The sequence below is a fragment of the Juglans microcarpa x Juglans regia genome, chromosome 6D (genome assembly GCF_004785595.1).
Source record: "Juglans microcarpa x Juglans regia isolate MS1-56 chromosome 6D, Jm3101_v1.0, whole genome shotgun sequence".
In the NCBI taxonomy this organism is placed as follows: Eukaryota; Viridiplantae; Streptophyta; class Magnoliopsida; order Fagales; family Juglandaceae; genus Juglans; species Juglans microcarpa x Juglans regia.
In genome coordinates, this window is record NC_054604.1 from 22886583 (window position 1) to 22896401 (window position 9819).

The following is a 9819-nucleotide window of genomic DNA, read 5'->3' on the forward strand; positions in this document are numbered from 1 at the left end:
GCATAAGCTCTTCCTTTCTCTGTAGAACACCAACATCTTCTTCATTCCCCCAAGAGATCCAGGGAGATGTAAATCTCACACTAGCACACCACAACCATCGTCCTTACAATTAGAAGTCACCATTAACCGTTTCGCACACTCATCGTTAGGGGCTGAAATATTGAGAACATATGTGGTAATTTTTTTTTGTGTGTTTGGTTGCTGAGAAAGGTGAGGAAACTAAAATGTGATTTTTTTTAATCGTTTTCAGCTTCTTGAACTTTCCTCTTCTAAATGGGTTCCAAAGTTCACTACAAAATTACAAATTGGATGAGGACTACTTTGATTTGTTGGTCCTTCACTTATGTTAATTTTATTGAATGTGAGAAGTTCCATAATATGCCGTGGAATATTGCTGATATGGCCAGCTATTATTGGGGGCTGTTAAAGCCCCATGAACAGAATGATCGTTCCGAAGTCATAGTTTGTGACTCTTGGCAAATTTTGATTTTTCAACTTAGATGCAAATGAAAGGGTTGAATATTTGAATGAATGAATGAATTAGACAATGGCGCCATTGCCAAGTTTAAAGTTTGGCTAGAATCTCAACTTTTGGCTATAGCATCAACTTTTAATTAAGTAAATTCATATTAGACTAGCTATCTTAAAGTTAAAATAATAATATTATATTATATTATTTTAATAATATTTAACAATTTTCTTTTTATATTTTGTAAATACACTTTATATATTAATTAATAATTTCATTTTAATTAGAGAATTCTTTCTCATCCTGAAACCAATTACAAACTACATGTACAAGAAATCCTAGGCAATACCCAACAGTTCTCAGAACAACAACTATTCGAACCCATAAACTGGAATCAAATGTTTGTAGAACAAAAGCATCCCAAGACCATAACCACAAAATACAGAAGATGGATCCTAAGACAACACCCACAGGAACTTGGTAAACTAAGTGGAATTGTTGCGAGACCCGCAACCATATCTGCAAACAACAATGCAACAGAGCCTCCACCATTGTATCTGAGAAGAACTTCCAGATTAATAGGAAGGAAGCTTAATCGAAATGAATCAGAATTGCGATAGATCATTGTAGTTGTTGTCAATCTGTTCAGGCCTGTCATTCCAGTGAATCTTGCACCACCTTCCAATCTCTTAATTCTTCAACATTACACATCCCAAACTCAAAACCCCTTCTGCCGCACCCTAAAACTACAACATCCCACAACATTTTAGCATCAAGCCTTGATTGTAATAAACAAAACTTATTTTTCAAGTAACTTCTGGTTTAAAGGTCTTCTCAATTATTACTTTCAGAGGCAAATTTGACATTTTTACAAAAAGGAAAACACTCACTTTGATTGGTGGGATGTGAGTTTGGATAGAGAGTTTAGATGAGATAAGATGTTTTGTTAAAAATTGAATAAAATATTGTTAAATATAAATTTTTAGTATTATTTTTATTTTGTAATTTGAAAAAGTTGAGTTGTTTATTATATTTTTATATGAAAATTTGAGAAAGTTGTAATGATGAGATATATGAGATGAGATGAGATAAGTTTGTGTATCCAAACCCACACAAAAAAGAAAAAGAAAATACATAAGTTGAATTAGGCACCTCCATCCAAACCTCATTATCAAACTCAACGGAAAATACCTCTACGAACTGTTATCTAATTAATATTTCAAGCATCGTCATAGAATGTTCATAGTATCTAAAGCCATTGTTACCTACTTTGCCTTATAATCCAAGCGGCGATCCTTGTTAGGGCGAGTCGGGTGGGTAACACGAACAATGGGAGGGTGCTGGCGGTACTCCTAACACCTCACCCTCTGCAGGAACTTCATCACAGCCCACTACAAGAAATTCTTTTTTTTGTTGCTAAAGAAAATTGCTACGAGTGATTATTGGACGTTACAGAGCCCAATCACTATAGCCGCATTTTTAACTTCAAGATTCACCATAACAAATCACCTATTACGGCGACATATAGTCGTCGCAATAGATATTAGCATGAACAGTACAACAATCACATGTGTTTGTCCTGTTGCAGCGACATTATTATCGCCACAATAGTCGATAACTTCTATTTTGACGAAAATCCAAATGGGTCTCTCCGCAAATGAAATTCTTGAGTTTCTTCCTGCAAACAGAGCTCTCTGTCTCGCCGAAAACCATAGGTGAACACCGTCCACCTCCTGCACGCCTTCACTCCATGCCTCCTCGCCTGGCCAGTAAGTCTCTGTTGTCTCTGTCTTTATCTTTCGCCGTTCATATATTTCTCATCTCTCCCTCTCTCTCGACAACTTTCACCCAGTCCCTCTAATCTCTTCCTCTGCGATTTAGGCTGCCTCACAGTGGCGCGCCACCTCTTCCACGCGGTCCCTGCTTCAGCAAACTATCTCCAACTCCTTTCAATCTGTGTGGTATGTACTTCTCTCCCTCGATCCTTGTCTATCTCTCTTTGTTTTGGGTATTTGTGTTCAGCTAGGGTTTTTTATTCAATTGCAGTAAATAATCTAAAAGAACAGTGCATGCTTTATCTACATTACGAATTCTTTGATGCTGAATGATTGGTTTTGATTAGTTTTTAGATGCTGATTTATAATTAATTTTGGATTTTCTGAGGTTTGGCAAATGTTATTTTGGGTGATATACATCTTAGAGTTCATGTATGGAATTTTATCTGATTTTGGTTAATATGGGTTTGAGCATATTTCATATTGGTTAGATGCTGATTTATGATTGAACATATTTCATATGTTGATTTCTTTTTATTTTTATCTTTTAGCTTGGCATGAAGGCAAGAGTACTCTTGGATTAAGACAATGAACTAAAAGTGAACCGCATTTACTTAAACTCTCACATTATTAAACCACCATAATTTGTACCTAAACTATAAATTTAACTAACTGTTATTGGAGATAAATGGCCACCAACATGGCAAGACACAAGTCCACATAAGGTACAAGCAGTACTCTTCTAAGGTAGCATCTCTGGAGCCATAACACATTTGATTATTTATTCTAGCTTGCGTGAATTGAAAGGTAGCATTTTCTGATGTGATTATTGGGTGGATTTGATGGTAAAACCCTATATTTCTTAATTTTAATTTGGCAGGTTGTAATGGAAATTATTTGGTAGTGCAGTGATGGTGTTTGTGGAATTCTCAGCCTTGTGGTGCCTCGAATTTGACAAGAAATTTCTGAGTTGTGCTTCAAGGTACAACTCTTTATGTTGACAGGTTGTAATGAAAATTATTTGGTAGTGCAGCCATTTTAACCCTTTTATTGTTGATAGCTTTATGCAACATCTCGTGATGTGTGGGTTGGATATTTTTTTAAAGTTTTTCCTGTATGACATCTGCTTTGACTTAGGCACTCTGGAATGTGCTATACATATTTTCTATAAATATACACTCATATGCTGAAGTTCATGTTCCTTTATACTCCATTTTATTTATTTACTCATACTTAATTATCTGTCTTTTTCCACAGTGATTCAACTGTATTGATCTATATAGCTGAAATTGGTGGGGTTGGCTAACTGAAGTCCATAGTGCTACCAAGTTTATTGTACATAAGCTTAAACTGATGGTTGCTATTAATTCGACCAAGGCATTGTCAGTGGTGTGCTTGTAATGGGTGTGTATTTGTAAATTTTGGCCACTTTATCAGTCTGGATCGTTATCAGTTATCTAATCTAATCATACATATATGAAATACTTGAATGACAGAATGTAGTAGTGATCAACTATATTGATTTGATTGTTTAATGCATCCGATAGAATTTGAGTGTATTATTACCCTTTGTAAGGTATTTAATAAATTTAATATTAGCCCAAGAATTATTATCGCAAGATGGAGGATAAAAGAAAACAAACTAATTAATAATATTGAAAATCCCATGAACACGACTTTTCATCTATACTAGCCCAGAAAGAATTAGTATTGCAGTCATTTTGTCTTTTTACAAATACTCATACGTATGGCATTGTCTCTTTGCAAATAATCAATCTAAAAGCCATTAATATATCCTCTTTGCTCTGCAACTATGTATTATTGTAATTCCAATATCTGCATACCACATTATTTTGCCTCAACACCTTTGCACCGAAAACATATTAAGAGACTATTAGTGGCCAGTAATAGTTGACATCATGTATGATATATGTATATATATATATACATACAAAAGATGATTGATGGCAGTAATTGAGTCCACAAGATGATTTATAAATATATTGCATGTAATAAGAATTAAACACCAGGGGATAGATTGTTGCAAATACTTTTCTAAAGTAGAATTTCAGCGTCAAAGTTTATTTCGGAGTAAAAATTCTCACATGTCTGGAACTGTTAGTAGCTTCCAGCTATGCGTAAAAAAAAAAAAAAAAATCCAGATTACTTCCAGCTGGAACCCACCGTCAAACCCAAAAAGCAAAATAATGTGCTATGACGCGGGAGTGTGAAAGATGGTAGCGGGTAAATTGGTGGGAAATAATGGCAGTAACTTTTTAAAAGTCTAAAAAGGAGATAACTCACTTGGTAGAGTCAGAGTGTTGTCTTCTTTTTTTATCTTATAACTCACAGTCGGCCATAAAAAGTTGATACTTGTTTTATCTTAGAAGTACTCACAGTCCATAGAAAGTTGAGACTTGTTTTATCTTAGAACTCACAGTCCATAGAAAGTTGAGACTTGTCTTATCTATCTCAGGCCAAGAAATTTCTGAAACTATGGGTGGCTACTGAACAACACATGTGGATGCCATTTCTCAAAGTTGAGAGGTAGTCAGATATATCTTCAAGCTTTTAAGAGATCCTAGTAAGTATTTCCCTATGATATGTTGTATGTTTTATGAATTTCATGACCACAAATATATGCTTAATGAAAATAAAATTGCTGAATTGATTTCATAATATTATTAGGGTGAAGCCAAACATTAGTGATGGATTTTATTAATAATTTTTATCTATTAGATTTTCCTTAACAATATATAAATGGGGGATTAGTAATATGCAAAATAGGACTTAGAATATGGTGATGTGTGCTGAGGTTAAGTAGTTTTTTAGTAGCTTGAGAACAACTTATTTCAGGACTATGATTGATGGCTGAGTTTCTCAATTAATTTCAACCCAATAATAGAGCTAAACCGGGATGACTTCAACTTAGTTGGTGGCTTTCGATGAAGCCATTTTAATCATTTTGAATGGAACCAACAACAATGAGCCAGAATTTGTTGTATACAACCACAATAAAAATAGGGTCCACCACTATCCATTATGAGATCAAGCTCAAGGTTTTATCCAGTTGGGTGTACAAACATGACTGAAACAGAATTTTTAATTATAGTGCATATATTCATATAATCCAAATTTATCACAGATAGTGGTAGACCCTGTAATATTAGACCTTGTATAGTAATATTACAGAACTTGAGAGTAGTTGTGAATCAATTCTTCTTTTTTTTTATTTTTTTTATTTATATATATATATATATAAGTAAGAGTAGTTAGTGAATCATTTGCTCATTTGTTAGTGAATCATTTACAGATGTTGAGATTTATCCTTTTTTTTACTTGAGAGTAGTTAGTGAATCAAATGTTTTATTTTCTCATGACATTTTTATTTATCATTTTTTTATAAGTTATTTATCATTTACTCAATATAGAATTGATTTTCAACTCTAATCATAAAGCAATGATTTGGCATGAGAGGACCAAGAAGAGGAGTTAGTGGACATGGCCGAATGACACAAACTCGCATACTCCCAAGTAATGGTTGCACATGGAATGGTCCAACTCCTGAGGAGCAACCTAGTAGGTGGACACGAAGGGTTGAGCAAAGCTCATCATCTGATGACTCAACACAGCCACCAGATCTGGTTTTGGGTACTGAATTTAATGTTATTAGCAATGGTACTCCAGATACAAGGACTGAGAATGATGGTAATAACTATTGTATATGTATCCATTACAAAGCAATGAAATTTTTTTTGCTAGATTTAACTGCAATATTTATTCTATTATGAGGTTGTTGTGGAGTAATTAGCATTTTTATGCAACATTTCCTATTCACAATTTATTAAATGCATTGTACACTGAGATAGTGACTTCTAATTTGTTAGTAATCTATGTGAACATGTCAATGGTAGTGAACCAACCAATGCGGAGGTCTCGTGGACCAGTTGGGTGCACTGAGTTTATGAAGCTTTGTAAGCATGGTCTCATTCCTTTGTAGATTAATGATGGTGAAAGGGCAGCATCATGTTTGAATGTGGTGTTCTTTACAACAAGAGTAACACAGATTATCAAGCATCATGCAACCATGGTTCAAAATAGTTGGGATGTTGTAGATGCACAAGAGAAAGAGGAGCTGATCAATCGTGTCAGGGTTTTGAGCTGCAATACTGAAAAATTTGGGAATTTATAAAGTATTCCAGTTTTGGTATATTTTAAAAGCTGTTATATATATGGACTGATGCATTTTTGGTGTAATGTTGCAGGCTGATTTCATCTTAGATTGGAGCAAAAGGAATCATAGGGAGATGGTCGAGAAGAACCTTGGGAAAAAGTTCAATGACTTCCACTACCAGTTTCATAAAATATACATGGGCTGTGCAACACACCAATGGGAATTACTAAAGACAACATCATTGGTGGAACCAGATGTATGGAAAAAGTTATGTGAGAGATGGGGGAGTGACGAATTCAAGGTAACAAGTGACGGGTAGAAGTTTGAAAATATAAGATAACATTTGATTTGATGAAAGGTTATTGGAATGAGTTTCTGTTTTAATAATTGTTAACATTATCATTATTAATATTGCAAAAAATATCCAATCAAAATAAGGTCAATAGGAAAAAGCAGCGTGTGAACCAAACAGCAGGCAGAAAGTCATTTGTGAGGTTAATACAAGAGATAGTAATATTAGTAATATTCTATTGATTATCAAGATCTAAACTGATTGGTTTATAGCTAGTGTGTTTACAAAAGAATATAATTTGTTTTTTCATGTATATGATTGAAGGGTTCAAGCTCAAAAAACTTGGTAAACTTCTATAAAGAAACTAGATGGTAAAAGAAGAAAGGAGCATTTGTCACTCCCATGACATAAACACTCTATGTGTGTGCTCTCTAACTTATCACTATATTGTTCCATTCATAGATAAGATAAAGAGTTAGTTATTTCCCCTAATTATAACTCATATAAGACATGTGCGTGCTCTCAGAATACGATGATTGAGAAGTTAGATGAGATCGAGCCTGAGGAGCGCACAAATGAGGCTGCTAATAAAATATTTAGAGATGTGCTAGGGCATAGGTCTGGTTATGCAAGAGGACTTGGTGGTTTAGTTATACCCGAGCCTAGACCATCATATATGTCGGCACAACTTGAGCACCTAGCCCAAGAAAATGAGAAACATAAAAATAAGGCAATGTTGTACCAGACAAAATTGGATAAACTGAAAAGGGATGTAAGACAATTACTGGTTTGGCAACAATTCTATGACCAGAGAATGAATGATTACGAAATTGAAGGAGTGTCTAATAGAGACACTCAAGGAAATCTTTAGCTGGATGGGCATCATCACTGGGAGTTTTTTGATATTTTGTTAAGAACCATAGGCTAACTTTTGCTTGCATGCACATATTTTGTTTAGTAGTTGTCTTAGAAAATAGTGCAGGTTTTTTACGTTGGTTATTCTAGCTGGAATGACAGAAAAATAGAGTTATGGGCATATATTTGTTGGTCTACAACTTGGTGTTCCATTTTGTTAAAGGTTATTTTTTAACTTTGTAAGTATGTTTTAAAGCCCCTTCCAATTGCATGTCTTGTTAGCAATTGTTAAGAGAGTTTGGGTGTATTAGGTTGGTGATATTAAAACCTGGAACTTGGAGGATGTCTTGTTAGCAATTGCTAGTGTTCCTTACTTACCAAAAAAACAATGAGAGATATTATTCCTAATATTAAGGAGGAAAACATGCGTGTATGTGTGTGTGTGTGTGTGTATATATATATATATATATCTCGATCGCTAGATGAATAAATAATCTGCTCAAATCAACAAGGCTGCCAAATATTTATACATTCTTTCTTTATATATTGAGAATAATTTTACTTGTCATGCTTGGTAGTTTTCTATGATATGGGAGATTTAACAGATTCTTGGTTATTTGTTGAAAGACGTGATGCAGGGTGCTGAAATGTTAACCATTGCTAATTGTTCGAATTTATCTAACTTGCAGGTAGACATAAGCCGTTTGAGGTTGATTAAAGTGACATGACAATTTTTGATGCACCAATGAGCCTGCATGCAAGATGCAAAAGCTATACTTTACTCCTAGGTTAAAATGTATAGCCATGTTAACAACAAATCCAATTTTCATCTAGATGAAAATTTAGCTTTATGTGTTTAGGAAAATTAAGCTTCATCTCCATATTTATGTGTTTAGTGGTAGTATGTATTTAAGAATTTAAGCTTTATTTTGCATGATATTAAGTCTTTCTACCTACTATAATTCCCAAATGTGAAAGTAAATGTGATGTTCATTCAAGGTTGTATGAAAACTGGATGGCAATGTACATGAAAATGCAAGTAAAAAATATGGCGTTTTATTTAAGGTTGTATTCAAGCTTGACATTCAATCTTTTATTTATACATGGATGTCTATTTGCTATATTAAAATCTACAATAAATTAAAAGGCTTCAAATATAGGCTTGGCAGAGTACCAATTAGATGGAGAGGAATCTGATCAATGAATAATTAAATTGCAATTTGAGATATAATGAAATTTGTTAGAGTTTTTGTTCAATTGATACATATAATGAAATTTGAGATATACAGAGGAAATGAGATATACAGAGCAATCTATTCAATTGATACATATATTTGAGATATACATAGATATAATGAAATTTGCAGTACTTCAATATTTCCAATAATAATTCTATGATTGGCGGAAATGGGTTGAGATTGAGGATCACTTACCTGGATTCATCATCATGAGTTCCAGCCATAATAACAATTAGTGAGGCTTTTGGAAAAACTAGAAATAAATCCATGGATATATTTCTGGCACTTGGTAAACCCATTGATTTGCTAAGTTTGTTCCTCGCCGATTCTAGGAATTCTTGTAGAGCAAATACCCACAAATTTTAATTTGCAGAATTTGAAAGGCTGTAAACAAATTATTCCCTACGCGATTCACCCCTCCCTGCAACCAATCCTTACGAATTCCGATGTAAGAAATATATGGCCGTGTTGGTATGGGTTTTATTTTTGGCATGCCCCAAACACGCAGCAAGGGATGGCTTTTGCGGTGCCCCTAGTATCGACGTAAGTTGATGATGGCGGCACCCCAACATTCACCATAATAGCCATTCAGTCCTAAATTGGGCATCAACATATTGCTGCGGGATATGTCGGTGGCAAAATATTTTTGCAATTGCAGTGACCCAACCTCGCTGAAGATTGCATTTGCGGTGACCAATATTTCACCGTAAATTTCATGACTTCCCGACGACATCCCAGTCGTAATTGCCCTTCAAACCCTACCTATTCATTGAATTTTACTGCGGGATAGATTGGCAGCAACATCTGCATCAATTGCGGCCCCCTTGTAGTTACCACCAAAATTGGTCTGACCAGACATTTTACTCTCGACCGATTAGCGATGGATGAATATCGCAGCTGCTACTCGATTGTTGCGAGACACCAGAGGAATTGCGGTGAGCTCGCTTCCCGCAATAAGCCAAATTCCTTGTAGTGGCCAGCCAACAAAATGTATTTGAGATTAACAATCTAGATGG

The 9819-nt window shown here is 34.6% G+C and overlaps 1 long non-coding RNA gene across 1 annotated transcript; it reads left to right on the top strand.

Moving 5' to 3' along the window:
- Positions 1-6839: 6839 nt before the first annotated feature.
- Positions 6840-7431, top strand: LOC121235677. Its single transcript, XR_005934588.1, has 3 exons — positions 6840-6928; positions 7035-7130; positions 7237-7431. It is a non-coding gene; the product is annotated as an uncharacterized LOC121235677 (long non-coding RNA).
- Positions 7432-9819: the final 2388 nt, after the last annotated feature.